Source organism: Malaya genurostris, chromosome 2, assembly GCF_030247185.1.
Source record: "Malaya genurostris strain Urasoe2022 chromosome 2, Malgen_1.1, whole genome shotgun sequence".
Classification (NCBI taxonomy): Eukaryota; Metazoa; Arthropoda; class Insecta; order Diptera; family Culicidae; genus Malaya; species Malaya genurostris.
This window is the reverse complement of record NC_080571.1, coordinates 16,742,390-16,758,644: the sequence shown is the minus strand read 5'-3', so window position 1 is coordinate 16,758,644 and position 16,255 is coordinate 16,742,390. Positions and strand designations below refer to the sequence as shown.

The window sequence follows — 16,255 nt, the reverse complement described above, 5'->3', positions numbered from 1 at the left end:
TACCGACGGTAGCTTCTGTTCGTTTGGTTCACTCATTTTCGAGGTCTATTGTTCACTACACAATACTGTACTTGGTTTCTTCTGTCCTCAACGTAAGCGGTTTTGTTTGTCGACTGACTTGGATGAGATGTAAACCCGAACTGGTTTAGCAGATTGTTTGGCATCCTTTATGGGGTACCGAATTTACTTCTGCTCGTACATACTGCGAATCGTTCTGCATTCTTCCGGGAGTGCAGAATGGTGTCGCTTTAATAATATCTCTAAATCCTCTTGGGGGTTGGAGGTTTTATTAACAGCAGACTGTTCGGGACCTCGTAGAGGTTCAGAATTTACTTCTGCTTCCACTAAATGTGATCCTCAGCAGATTGTTCAGCATCCCTCAGGGGTGCAGAATTTACTTCTGCTTTTATGTGTTTTTGTGTCGTCAATTTTTCCCATCCTCCTAGTCCAAATCTTACCATTTCCCTTCAATCCTTCCCTCTTATATATCGGGAAAATGATGCTAAAAACAAATCGATGGCAAGGCACAAATCTCCAAATATCAAGGGGAACGTGCCATTTGAGCCAATTTGTTCTGTAATGGATTTGGATAACAGATCTCTCTCTAACCAATAGCATTGGTGAATATGAAATGAATAAGAATTTAACGTAGGAATTTATTTTTCATTCAAAATGTGTTACAATCCAAATCAAGTTTTAGTCTGGTAATTCAGAGCGATATTTTTTCGCAACCCGTAAAATAAAGCCGGTACGGTTTTCACATTCTCCGCCGTCCGAAAAGATTCACATGAGCCCACAATTTACGGTTAAGTTTCGTGCAATCCTCGAGACTTGGGTTTGCACTCCTTTTTTTTTTGTTTGTTACTCTCAATCGCACAAGCAAAAAAAAACGACGGCTGGCAATGTATAAAAACAATTTTGTTCTTCGAAGCGAAAGGAAAAAAACAAATTCTCTTTGGAACGAAAAATGGTTTTACGCAATCCAACACGGCCAGTGCCTACTATTTCTGAACTTGCCGTTCTAAGTCAGACATTATGACCGTCATCAACCGCCATTCAACCCTGGGTAAGCTGCTTTGCCCCGTGGGGCACAACCCATTTGGCAGACATTCGTAATATTATGCTTTGTAGTATCAACTCCAACCAGAGACCAAAGGAGATTTATGCTAATGTAGACAGCAACGGAAGTATGAGATATGATCATTTCCGTTTCGTTTGATCGTAAGCCTAATCATTGCCTTATTGTAGTTTCCCCCCGGGTAGATACGGATTGAGTTAATGGCATTCGAATTGAATGGCACGCTCCGGTATGCAACAGTAGAATATTCAGTGTTTGAATCATCATCCTGGTCCGGACGAACATCACAGACCAGACGCTTCAATAACAAACACCAAGGAGGCGCTGGGTTGGTAACCCATCCCAACGGAACCATGTGTGTTTACTTTCAAATCAGGAATGTATTGCCTTTTCTTGCTGTTGATTGAATTTGTATCTTTCGTTAGGTGCAGAAGCTGTTCAGACTACAACAACGTTTGCATTGGCCCCCTTCGAAACATTGCCCTCCAACCAACAGTCGCAACAATTGCCATCGCAAATGACAGTTTGACAGTCGGCGATGGGACGGGGTAAAAGGAAAATCCATACATTCATCATCCGAACCATTCAACGGCCAGCTGTGCAAAAAGGAAACGAATAAGGATACAACAATGAACGTCGAAAGCTTGTCTTCACTGCATTCCCCTGCCGCGGGGCTCGAAGTTGCACCTCTGTCTATCGTCGATTTGACACAAATGGAAGATCGAACAGAACCCGACCCGGTCTGGCCTGGCCTGGCCTGGCTCGGTTAGGAGGCTCCAGGAATCAGTATTCCCCGAACCCGGACAGCAAAACGGAACTCCACCTTCACCGTTCACATCCCTACCGACAGGATGCAATTATCGAACGAATACCAGACGGTAATCTTTCCGTTCCGTTCCGTTCGTTCGTTCCGGGTTCGTTAGAGTGAAATATGTTTATATATCAGGCAATATTGAACTTATGGAAATGAAGCGAAATTACCAAGAAGCATTGCTGCTTCAATGGTTAGGTATTTAATAAGAAGCTTAAGGTTTCCTGGGTTCCCAGCAGAGGCCTATTCCATCCTAGGCCGATCGGCGGAGGCGGAATAATCGTAAAATCTTCAATTTGAATTCATGCCGGTTATTTTTGCTCTCTTCTGCGAATCATAATATTAAGGTACGCACTACCACAGTAATAGAAGTCAACGTACGAAAACATGTTTTGACAGAAAACGGGTGCCTGGGAACACGTGACTAAGTGGAATTTTTCAATTACGAATTTTAATTGATAGATGATTCAATTATGAGGTATTAGAAGGAAATAAGACAAAATATGAAACTACTCTGACAATATGACAGACAAAGAGGGAAGACCGGAAAGAGGTTGCTAGCCATGAGATGACCAAGATTCGAATGAGGTTACGAACCATGTACTGTTCTATAATTGTGCTCACTGTCAAAATGGACGCTCCAATGCACTGAATTCAGTTGAATGGACGCTTAAATCCTGGTCCTGGATGACTTTCTACAAATATTTTTGACGTAGGACTACGTTCTTGTATTCTGGTTAGGGTTTGAATACCTACATATCCGCCAGTTTTGAACATACTTCCGATGTCGTTATACTAAACCCGATCAGATGGTAATAACAGAATAATAACAACTGGAGTTATTTATTTCAGAAATATTTTGTAACAAAGTTTGAAATATTTTTGGCTGGTAAGCTGTTAAAATAACAAAAATCATAACAAAAAAGACCCTAGAGGGAACAAAATCGTAACAGGTTTTGAAACGTTTGTATCACAATTATTACTGAATTTGATGTAACTACAAAAGTCTGAAAGCAGGGATTTAGAAATTGTTGAATGTTTTTTTTTATTAAATGAAAAATTTATTCAGTAATCTGGTTTCTTAGTTTAGTTTTTTGAAATTCTGGTCATTATAGTTCGATATAAAGCAACGGAAGAACTCATTTTTCCAATTAATGCATGTTATCATGAGTCTTGCAAATGAAAATAAAACATCATAAATGATTTTGTTATTAAATTGTTATCATAAGTTTTAACTTTCAACCGTTTTCATTTGTTAAATATTTCAAAATAACACAAATTGTTACACATATCAACTGTTGATATACTTGTGTTATGATTTTGTTATGTGCATCTGTTCGGGAATGTTTCAAAACATAGCTATGCACTGGTTCCAATAGATAAAGCTGAATATTTTTTAAAATCGGTTATTTAAAATTCATTGATTATCTAACAATATGTAATTTTCTCTAAGCCTCTAATTCGCTTTCGCTTTAAAAACCGGAAAGCCAGGATAGATTTTTAAACAGAAAACTTCAAAGAACATCTTTTTGGACTTATTTAAACTGTTGACGTAGGACTACATGACTATTGTCAAAATATCTGCTATTTATGCAATATAGATAACAAACCTTATTTTGATCCAGCTGCTGTTCTGGTAATCCTGCAAAAAAAAAAGAAAGAAAGAAACATAAGTTAGGCTATGTTATAAAACTGTCGGCCAGAAAAAAAAGTCATTTGATAAAAAAAATTCCAGCGACAGTTGAGTCACTTCAACCGGGAGCACGTGATTAGGGCAGTTCTCAAATCATCCATGCCCAAATCTTCAAATAACCAGGGAAACATTCCACTTGAGCAAATTTGTTCTGATAAGTTTAAGAGAAGTAACGTCAAACATTAGGTCACGGTTGTTTACTTTTTGCCTTTTTCTATAGAAAGATAATAGAATCGCTAGAAAACGACTTTCAAACGGAGCCTCGGAGACCATGTTATATACCATTCAACTCATCTCAACGAGATCGGAAAATGTATTTATGTGTGTATATGTGAGTTTATGTGTGTGCACTTTCCAAGGATTTTATTTGTTGCTCAATTTTCTCAGAGATAGCTGCAGTGTTGGGAAAAATTAAAATCTCGAAAATCGCGGCTGAAATTTTTCACAAGTGATTTTTAGTAAAAAAAAACTACAATGATCAGCCCCATGGGGTTGTTCGAGTCATTGATGTGGAACAAGGCAACCAAAATTTCTAATGATCTACAATCAAAAAGTTTAATCAAAATTGCACGAGAGTCTGCTTAGATTGATCTTGATTAGGAACCAACACCGAACATTGTCTTGATTTGTATTTGTTTTATAGCCGACGAAATTACACCAATATCCCAAATGTATGCAATTATATCTTTGTGCATACTTGCGGTACGGATTTCGATATTTAAGCTACTCTTCGCCAAGCTTGTGTTCAAGTTTTGAACGCAAGCAGTTATTTTTATAGCGTTAAGTTTCTCTACCATTCTGCGATTTCGGTTGAACTTTTTCTCATTATCAATCGAGTTCATTTTATATAACTTAGAAACTTATCTTTAGCACTCAAAATTTATCCGGGGTAGTTGTCAATTTCTAAGGCGAAACGACATAACATGGAATTTCTTCCTAGCTTGCATGACACAAGATCAAAGCATACCAATACAAGCTTCAAATCGTTTTATGGCACTTTTTGTCTTACTGTCTAGCAACAACCTACCTCTAGCATGCTACGCGTAGGACTGAAATGTTAGCTATAATTTTGCTTCTATGTATAGATTCGCGTGCTTCCAACACCTACGCTTTTACATCGATTGACCAATCAGAGCGATGCTTTCCCTTTGATATATCGCTTACCCCTTCAAAACCGTCGTCTATGGCAGGGAAAGCCGATATGCCGGAGATTTTTAGCAGACAAAATAGGACACTGCTCGCTACTAATCAAAATTCCAATCATTCATGATTGAAAATACTTGGCTTGGTACATTCAAACCGAATCAAACCTTCAAACCTTAGAAATATTTCCAATCAAATCATGAAATAATATTAATAATTGATACAAAATAGACTGAGCTGTAAGTGTTTAAAACCTGACCAAATTTCTACGTGTATTTTTCCTTGAGTTTCTGATCTGCACCCCTATATAGAAAATAAAGATGCGTTCCACATCAAAAAATCACCGATCAAAAAGTTAACTGCAGAAAAGTTCAATACTGATTCTTTGAGAACGCGATTCTCACTGAAACTGATTCTACATTAAAAAAACTCTTCCTAATCCACCTAGTGGTGTGATAATGCCTTTCTCTTCTTTCATAACAGTCATGCCAAAGGGCTTAGAATTGCATGAAACGTCGAGATTTAGTGTCATCTCGAAAAAATTTTTTTTTTTGAAAAAGTCGACTTTTTGGGACTATGAAAAATATGAAAATCCCAGTCCCAGAAAGTTGATTTTTTCAAAAAAAAATTTTTCTGAGATGACACTAAATTTCGATGTTTCATGCAGTTTTAAGAGTTTCGGCATCAAAAAAAATTTTCGATTTTGGAAATTTCATGTACTCCCCCCCCTAGGATGCCTTTTCAAGATCGAAAATTGTCAAACCTTCACCACCGGGCAGCACCCCTTACGCATGTCCGATTTAGCTCAAATTTTGTATGAAGGCTTTTTTCGAGGTGCTTAAACTTTTGTGCACTAGAGCTTACCGAAAATAGAGGTGATCCCAAAATTGTGGCACCCTTGTATATATAAGAGCGGTAAAAATCAATGTGTTTTGTCGGTTACGTCACTTATACCATCATATATCTGGAACCAAAAGTCACAACCATTTGATCTTCGAACTTGATCAATGGCCCGACAGTAGCTTTCAAACGAGCCCAAGTTTGTTAAAATCGGTTCAGCCATCTCTGAGAAAATTGAGCGCGTTCAAATATCTTCGAAAAGTGCACACACACATACACACATACGCGCACACACACATACGCACACACACACACACATTTTCCGATCTCGTCGAACTGAGTCGAATGGTATATAACACTATGGGTCTCCGAGGCTCCGTTCGAAAGTCGGGTTTTCCAGCAATTCTAATACCTTTCTATAGAGAAAGGCAAAACCGATGAACTGATTTCACATTGGAAAAAAAACCTTTCCGAAAATGTTCAGTGTGTGCATGTATTTGATATTTATTCGACACTACCGTGGTGGTGGAGTAATATCATTTATAAAAGCAGCAAGTGCTGTAACTAATAATAGTTAGAAGGATAGTAAAAACAATCACAAATCATGTTATGCAGTAGATTGAAGAATAATAGCCAACTAAGCTTGAATAACGTACGCAGAAGTAACATGAGTGCAGACTACCGCTATACCAATTCGAACGCTGCGTCTACTATGTGTTCGAGACATGCTTACAATGCTGCGCTCCTGTTACTTCTATAAATCAAATTCATGCTAAATCGCGTTTTAGTAGACTTAATCTGAATAGTGCAGTGTAATCAGCCAGCTGTAATTAAAGCAGCCTTTCGTCGCTGTTATCACTATTTGGAATGTTCAAATTGACCTCCCTACGTGCATCGAGAATATCGTAGTTATTATTTCTCAGTTGTGGTTCAGTAGCGAATTTATTCAGCAGAAATTTTTGTATTAATGAAAATATAATAATTAAATCTTGCACGAACCACTTCGGTTTTGAACTGAAGCGTAGTGGAAATTCTTCATCGAAATATCATCGGAGACTCTCCTCCCTATCGATTATCTCTTTAATAATACTTCTGTTTTTTTTTTTTTTTTTTTTTTTTTTTTTTATTTTTTTTTTTTTTTTTTTTTTTTTTTTTTTAAATAATTATTTATTGGAATATGAGTTAAAATTAAATTATTAAGATTTAAATTGGGTGTTCAGCCACAAGTGGTGACTTTTCAGCCCTGTTATATACATGATTTGGTTATTACCATGAAGACATCATTTGCTTCCGCAATTCTGAGATTTTTGTGTAGGGAAAATTCTAAACCTACTTGTATTGTGTAATGGGGAAAAGGAACTTATATACTAACTTACTAACTAATACAGAGAGCGAATCGATTCAATTGAAGATTGCATCGATTTTTGTCGGAATTTGCTTATAATATTATGTGACATTACATCTAATGGTTCTATATTTGTGAGTCTGTGTAACTCATTTGTACTAAACCAGGGAGGACGCTTCAGAATCATTTTCAGAATTTTATTCTGGATCCTTTGAAGCGTTTTCTTCCTGGTGGAACAACAGCTTGACCAAATTGGTACCGCATAAAGCATGGCTGGTCTGAAAATTTGTTTATAAATTAACAATTTGTTTTTTAGACAGAGCTTAGAATTTCTGTTTATAAGAGGATATAAACATTTAATATATTTATTACACTTTGCCTGGATTCCTTCAATGTGATCCTTGAAAGTGAGTTTTTTGTCATACGTTAAACCTAAGTATTTAGCTTGATCAGACCATGTCAATTCCAAGCCATTCAATTTGAGAATGTGATTATTGTTTGGTTTAAGAAAAGAAGCTCTTGGCTTGTGAGGAAAGATAATTAATTGCGTTTTTGCTGCATTTGGTTTAATTTTCCATTTTGACAGATAATCACTGAAAATATTTAAACTTCTTTGTAGGCGACTGCAGATCACTCTTAGATTTCTACCTGTGGCTAACAGACTTGTGTCGTCACAGAATAGCGATTTCTGACAACCAACGGGTAGATTTGGAAGATCAGAAGTGAAAATATTATACAAGATTGGAGCTACGCTCGAACCCTGCGGAACACCGGCTCGTACGGGTAGCAATTCAGATTTACAATTCTGATAGCTAACCTGAAGAGTACGATCAGTTAAATAATTTTGAATCATTTTGATCAAATAAATAGGAAACTGGAAATCAGACATTTTTGCTATTAAACCTTTGTGCCAAACACTGTCGAATGCTTTTTCTATGTCTAGAAGAGCAACTCCAGTGGATAACCCAGAAGATTTATTTGATTTTATCATGTTCGTTACTCTGACAAGTTGATGAGTAGTTGAATGTTCATGACGAAATCCAAACTGCTCTGGTAAAAAAATTGAATTCTCATTTATATGAGTCATCATTCTTAACAAGATAATTTTTTCAAAAAGTTTACTGATAGAAGAAAGTAAGCTAATTGGGCGATAACTTGATGTTTCTGCTGGGTTTTTATCAGGTTTTAGGATAGGAATTACTTTAGCGTTTTTCCATCTTTTTGGGAAGTAAGCTAATGAAAAACACTTGTTGAAAATTTTAACCAGGAGTCTCAAGGCAACATCGGGAAGATTTTTAATAAGAATATTAAAAATTCCATCATTACCAGGAGCCTTCATGTTTTTGAGTTTCCTAATAATTGATTTAATTTCATCAAAATTCGTCTCAATAATGTCATCGTGTGATAACACTTGGGTTGAAATATGATCATACTTCAGTGAGACTTCATTTTCAATAGGACTCACAACGTTTAAATTAAAATTGTGGACACTCTCGAACTGCTGAGCTAGCTTTTGAGCTTTTTCACCATTTGTAAGAAGTATTTGATTTCCTTCCTTGAGAGCAGGAATTGGTTTCTGAGGTTTCTTAAGAACCTTAGAAAGTTTCCAGAAAGGTTTAGAATATGGTTTAATTTTTTCAACTTCTTTAGCGAAATTTTCATTTCGCAAAAGAGTAAATCTATGTTTAATTTCTTTTTGTAAATCCTTAACTATGTTTTTCATAGCAGGATCACGAGAACGTTGATATTGTCGTCGACGAACATTCTTCAACCGAATGAGCAGTTGAAGATTGTCATCGATGATAGGAGAATTTAATTTAGTTTGAGCTTTGGGAACTGAAAGATTTCTAGCTTCGATAATATAATGATTCAAATTATCAATTGCTGTGTCGATGTCCGCAGAATTTTCTAAAATAGTTTCATGATCCACATGATTTTCAATGTGAGATCTGTAATCCAACCAATTAGCTCTATGATAGTTGAAAATAGAACTAATTGGATTAATTAAAGCTTCGTTGGAAAGTCTGAATGTTACAGGAAGATGATCTGAGTCAAAATCAGCATGAGTAATCGGTTCACTACAAATGTGACTTTGATCTGTTAGAACCAGATCAATTGTAGACGGGTTTTTCACGGAAGAGAAACAAGTAGGATTACTGGGATGAAGAACTGTAAAGTAACCAGCTGAGAGTTGATTATGAAGTATTTTACCATTACTGTTATTTTGCCTACAATTCCACTGGACATGCTTAGCATTTAAGTCCCCTATTACGAAAAATTTCGATCGATATCTTGTAAGTTTTTGCAAATCGCCTTTAAAGAAATTTAATTGTTCGCCGGTGCATTGGAATGGCAAATATGCTCCAGCGATGAAATAAATTCCATGAATGGTTTCAACTTCGATTCCCAAGCTTTCAATAACTTTAGTATTGAAAGAAGGTAAAATTCGATGTTTAATTTGCCGTTGGACAAAAATGGCAACTCCACCACCAATTCCAGTAAACCTGTCAAATCGATGAACCACATAATGTGGATTACTTTTCAATTTTACATTTGGTTTAAGAAAAGTTTCTGTCACAATGGCAATATGAATTTTGTGAACTTTGAGAAAATTATAAAATTCATCTTCACTCGATTTCAAAGATCGAGCATTCCAATTTAAAATATTCAAATAATTATTTAACATCACTGTTAAATTTTAAATTCATTATAATATTATTTGCAAATTTCCATCCGATTTGAAATGCTTCAAAAAGTGATGAAGTCGAATTCATTTGGATGATCATTTGAAAAAGTTGATCTTGTAGGTAGATCATTTTATTTTCAGTTATATCGCCTAAATCGACTTCATTTAAAGAAGCGAATGGCATTGAAGGAATATTTGTAGGTAGACTGCCATTAGAAGAAGATGATTTGGCCGGTCTACCTATTAATAAATTGTTTTCGTTAGAAGAAGAACTGCAAGGCGGTCCTGTGTTTTGATTATTTACATTAGAAGAAATAGGAGATAGATTTCTACCTAATATACCAGCATAACTTACATTAGAAGAAGATGATGACGAGGTCGATCTACCTGTCAATAAATTGTTTTCGTTAGAAGACGAATTGGCAGGTGCCTTAGAAGAATTTTCAGGTATGTTCTGTAAATTTAAGGTCGTTGATTTGACTTCTTGTCTAAGCGAACGAGCGTTTAAAATTTTTTCCCTGACAGGACATTTCAAATAATTGGATTTATGATTTCCATTGCAATTTGAACATGAAAATTTATCAGTGGTTTCATTCATTGGACAAACGTCTTTCGAATGCGATTTACCACAATTCAAACACCGTATATCCATATGACAATTTTTGGTTCCATGGCCGAAGCCTTGGCAACGACGACATTGCGTTAAGTTTGCAATACGATTATGCCGTTTATAATGTTCCCAATGAATTTTAATGTGGGAAATGAAACGTACTTTTTCTAAAGTTTTCAAATTGTTTACATCACTTCGATTGAAGTGTATTAGGTAAAGTTCATGGGAAATTCCAGAGCGTGGTTTAGAAGTACCATTCGCTCTTTTTTTCATAAGTATTACTTGGGAAGGGGCAAAACCAAGCAATTCTTTTATTTCATTTTTAATTTCATCAATACTTTGATCATTTGATAATCCTTTCAAGACAGCCTTGAAGGGTCTGTCTGATTTTATATCATATGAATAAAATTTATGAAGTTTTTCGGACAAATATCGAATAAGACGTTCGTAATCTTCCAATCCATCCACCAAGACTCGACATTCTCCTCTTCGTCCGATTTGAAATGAGACTTTTACTTCCGGGAGAAAAGTAGAAAGCTCAGTACGGAATGCTTTGAAGTCGGAAATCATCACCGTCACTGGTGGCATAGGTTGATGTTTCTTCCCAGAACGACAAGCGTCCATTTTGGGAATTTTTGAAGAATTTTCTTCTATGTCGCTACAATCGGATTCAGGAAGAATCTCGTAAATATTGTTAGACGGCATAGGATCAACGGAAGGGAAATCCGTCCGTTGTCTTTTATTTTTACATTCAGATTCTATAAGATCGTGAATGTTATTAGAAAAATGTTGAATAACGGATTGTGATTTATTCCGTATTGAATTATTTTTAGCCTTAGGCTTGTTGCCTTTCCGGTTGGACGCAGGCATTTTTGAAATTAATGAAATTTTGAATTAAATTAACTAGGCTAAATTAGTCTTCGATTAGACTCCTAGCTAGCCTTAAAAAAGGCTGATTAATTTCTTAGTCACTCTAATATCACTCTTTGTATCACTTAGTCACTCTAATATCACTCTTTGTATCACTTAGTCACTTAGTTAGTGATTCAGGTAGCCTTGAAAAAGACTGAAGCCTTGAATCAATGAAACTCTAGGTAGCCAGAAAAAAAATTCCAGGAGCCAAGAGCTATACGCGTGCAGTGCGAACGACTGTTCAACACCGACTGATAATACTTCTGTGTTTGAACATTTGTCATCAAGTTTCGATGACACTAAAAATCACTTGTGAACTTCGAGGTTCAGAGTTTTGTGGATGCTTGCTTCATGAATGAAAATATCGGAAGAAATTTTTTCAATCATTGAGTTTTTTTTTTAGAAAATCTCTTGAACTGATTTTTTCACGAGTGATAGTGAAATGAACTTTTTCTGATCATGATTTTCCCAACACTGAATAACTGAATCAATTTCAATAAGCTTAAACTCGTCAGAAAGCTACTATTGAACTATTGATCAAGTTTGAAGATCAAATGTCTGTGATTTCTGGTTCCGAACATATAATGGTATAAATGACGTAGCCGACAAAATGCGTTGTTTTTACCACTCTATTTTCTCAGAGAATGGCTTAGCCGATTTCAACAACTCTAGGCTGGTTGGACGTTGGCTACTATAGAATTTTGGATGAATTTCGAAAATCAAGTGGTTGTCACTTCCGGCTCATAAGATATAATAGTATAAGTGACGTAACCGACTAACCGCACATTTTTCATCGGCTGATTTTTTTCAAAGATGACGATGATTATTTGAAAGCTAACAATGGCAATGAAATTTGAAAGGGTTAAGGATAACGCTCGTATCCGTACTGTATTTTCGACCCAAATACTGCGTACTGCTTTTTACCCTGAAATGTATTGTGTTTTAAGTTTGTACTTTATTTTACCACTGGAATTTACTGTATTTTTCTCATTAAAAAATAAGTACCGAATTTTAAGTCTAACGCATTGCATTTCGATTTGCAGCAATACAAAACGTCAGTAATAGAGTTAATACATACAAACAACAAATTACAATGTAATGTAAATGTAACCTGCATACAACAATTTTTTCATTATTCATTCTTGTTCAGAGCGCGTCACAACAACTAAATCAAAATCATCATCAATAATATTCGCTTCTCAAAAAATGTTTGATGATCAATTTGTGCATTTTTTAGGTTTTATCTAACTCAATAGTGCCTAAAAAGTGAAATAGAAAAAGCTTGAGATTATGAAAATAAATCCTCTGAAAATATATTTGCTTTTAACGATTTGTTCAGTCTTGTTAAGGCGTAGAGCCGCCTTGAGCCAGTTTTAAAGTTGATCAGTATCTAATGAGAAAAACAGATTTGAAAATGATATGCAAATACAACTATACTTTGAAAATCGCCAAAAAGCTATCACAGAGACGGGATTCGAACCCGTAGCTACCTATTATGCGGGAAAATCGTTTATTCAGAAACAGACTAATTGAGGGCTGGCGGAGGCTATAAAGATATGATGAAATTGTTTGAAACAACCTGGCCTTAATTGGCGAAACGATTTTCTCGGATAGAAGCTAGTTACGGGTTCGAGTCCCATCTATGCGGTAGCTTTTTCGCTGTTTTCATTACATAGTTGTATTCGCATGGAATTTTTTTCAATCTCCTTTTCTCTTTAGATTCGAATCAAATTTATTGGCTTTTGTTGTTTATTCACTATTTTTAGTAAAAATGCGTACTGCAGAATGTACTGTTTTTTTCAAAATCGATGTACTGTATTTTCTTGTTTTTTGAGCCAAATGTACTGTTTTTCGTAAAAAAAAAATACGAGCCTTAATTATGGAGAATGTTTTCGGTTCGAGATATGTAATGTTTTGTGTGACGTAATTGACAAACCCCAATGTTTTTCGATGCAACGGAATTTCTCGGAAATGATAGTATCGATTTCGAAGGACTTAGTCTCGCTTGAAAGCTATTATTAGTTTATTTGATGAACTCACAATAATAATGACAAAGGAAAAGATTTTATAAATGATTTAATGAGACTTTCTAAATGGTAAGAGAAAGGCATATTATCACACCACTAGAGGAATTCAGAAGGATTTTTATTTATTTGTTATCGCTGTCTATGAGAAACCTACCGAGAGGGAAGATAGTTGAATGAAATTGTGAAGAAAGGTAAATTTTCGGTTAAAAAAATATCACTATAGACAGGACTCGAAGCCGTAACCTTACCATCAAAACGCTTGCTGTGTGCTTCGTTTGTTAAGGCGGTGGTGTATTCTTCTTCCATACCAGCACGTATACGATGCGTACCGTTTTTGCATCGTCATTTCGTATGACGGTTTGTACGTTTTGACACTTATCGACGTATTATTTTGACACACTGAAGAAAGTTGCAAATAGCACATCGAAATACTGGTATCTGTGTCTGTTACTATCTCGCGACGTTAGTGGCGAAATAGTAAAGAATTCTAAATAAAGTGGAAAAACGGATTTTTTTCATTTTGATCGATTTAGTTCTAACTAACTTCTACTAAAGAAGTAATTTTCACAAAATATTTGCATCTGTGTGATTGGCAAAACGTTCTAATGTGCAGCTGTTGTCAGCTGATGACCAAACAAATTTAGTTTGATCATATCGGATCTCTGCCACGGGGAAGAAAAACTTATGTATATTCATTTAGGGGTTAACCTTATTTTGTGCTAGGGCACATAACCAATTTCACTATATTTACGTTTCGTCTTAGACTCGTCAGTGCAGAGCAGTTCAACTTGAACTGCTTACTGTGAACTTTAACAGTTGTGTTGCAAATGGGAATAACTTTACGTCTGCTTAGCGGTTCAAATTGAACTGTTTAAGTTCGCAGTAAGCAGTTCAATTTGAACTGCTCTGCACTGACGAGTCTAAGACGAAACGTGAAGATTATGTATATTGCCTAAGAAATAAACGTATTTATGGAAAAAAAATCGGAACCCAGTTTCCAGTTCTGGAAGTACCGGAAAAAGTGATTCAAGACTCAAAAACGGAACGTATTTGAATCAATTTTTATTGATTCGACTAATTTTATATTCAAATTAACGATCCCATATATTGCTATGAAATTCAATAGGATTCGAGTTCCGGTTTCGGAGTCTCAAGGAGAAGTGTATTAAAAAGTTCAACTTTTTGTGGCTGAAAAAAAATTCCTTGTTTTTGAACATTTAAGTTTTTTTGTTATTTGTGCAAAGAGCATATATAGCTTTGACTGTTTTTCCGTTTCGCCTTCGGTTCAACAATGTTTAAAGTAGTTAAAATTTAACCACCATCTCCACTTAGCAGTTCAATTTAAACCGCTAAGTAGGCGAAAACGAGGGATAACTGGCTACTGCTCGCCACATAATTTGTACATTCTTGTTTTTATTTAGGAGTCAAAGACAAGTAGTTTGAAAAACCATACCGTAATATTCTAGAGAATATGAATGAATGAGAAAGGTATCATCGCACCGCCACTCTTTTGGAAGATTTTGTGAACAGCGGCAGTTTTCCTGGTTATCGACAAATTCGTTTTCAGAACACTTTTATTGTGTGAGAAGTTGATTTTAATTCAACACATTTAACAAACTTCCAGACTAGTCGACTTGCGAGTAGTCCGGATTTGAGCGATGCACGAGAAAAATTTTGACTATGATACGATTTTAGCAACTAGAAAGAAAATTTCTACAGCGGGCATGGCGCTACACGGAAAGACCGATATCAGCATTTTGGCGAAAAAATTAGTTGATTTTCTGATTTTAGTTAGTTATTTTTTGAGACAACTAAAAAAATCTTACTTTTGCTAATTTAGATTTTTAATTCTAATTTCCTTGATAATAATAAAATATTTATTGAAATGGCTATTTTTTGAGTTGAATTCACCAATTGTCATTTCTTAGCTAAGGCACACTTCATATCCATTCAACTAATTTTTTAGTTGAATTAGAGAAATAAAACGTTGTTTTCAACCAACATAAATGGTTGAATTGGTTTCTGCAATTTGCAGCTATATGGCGCTCTGTCGCCGAAATAACGCACCGTAATGACTACTAGCCACTAGATGGCACACTACTATCGAAAAAAATTTCAGTCGCGGTTGTCTTTTCTATATTGGCAGGTATAAATACGATGTTGTATTGGGGAAAAAGACATAAGCGAAACATAAACTTCTTTTTGAACATTTTTCTTCTAAATCGCTGTTTTCTTCATTCGACTTCGCGAAATCGACTCTCTCACTGAAAACTTTGAGCACTCGGAAAATAAAAACCGAATACAAGTAGTACATCGAACGGCGTGGCCCGGAAGGTTGGAAGATACAAAAAACATCATTTGACATGCACAATTAGAGTGCAACATTCGAAACTCAATTCACTGTTCCGCGTAAAAACATTATTACGCACAATCGCTTCAAATGCGCACAAATTCTGAATAAATACACTTTCCAGTAACAGTTTATGTCATTTTTACATACCGGTTTAGAAATTTATATATGGATATATCGTAACACATGCGTAAAACATCTAAACAATTTGCAAGCAGTTTCAGCAAGACTGTCCCTTTTAGCTTTTTATTGGATTGTTTTGTTATGACACTTCTCATGAATTTTGTGGCTAATAAACTGGTGATAGATAAATAGAAACAAATTTTCTGAATTTAAATAAAAAATTTGTTGTCAATGAGAATTTCGTGTTGGATTGAGATATTACTGGTTTGTGTCCAGAATATTCGCCAACTAAACACATTCTCTAAAAATAAGAATTTTTTTCAGCAAATAAATTCTCAATTTTAACTAATTTTATAGTTATTTTGGAAATTTTGTTGTTAAAATCAACTAATTTAAAAACAGTAATACGAATTAGGCGCAGAGCTAATTTCGGTCGTTCCGTGTACACAACCACATTTCTTTGAAATCAATGATGTACAGGATTACAGCTAGTGAACAGCTAAGGAGTGTATCGAAAAGTAGTTAACAACATTGATTATTGAATAAAAAAGCGAAAAAAAAACATATTTTGACATCAGTTTTCGATATATTGTAGAAAAATTACATTTTTGTGCATTTCACTGATTATATTGAAGAA

At 35.3% G+C, this 16,255-nt stretch overlaps 1 protein-coding gene across 5 annotated transcripts in view; it reads right to left on the bottom strand.

Annotated features, from left to right (window-relative positions):
• Nucleotides 1-16,255, bottom strand: part of LOC131427071 (high affinity cGMP-specific 3',5'-cyclic phosphodiesterase 9A) — a 446,805-nt gene that overhangs the window by 201,483 nt on the left and 229,067 nt on the right. For all 5 annotated transcript variants that reach the window (XM_058589982.1, XM_058589985.1, XM_058589986.1 and 2 more), the window contains one exon: nt 3,500-3,531. The gene's annotated coding sequence lies outside the window, so the exon portion shown is untranslated. The remainder of the gene's footprint in view (nt 1-3,499; nt 3,532-16,255) is intronic.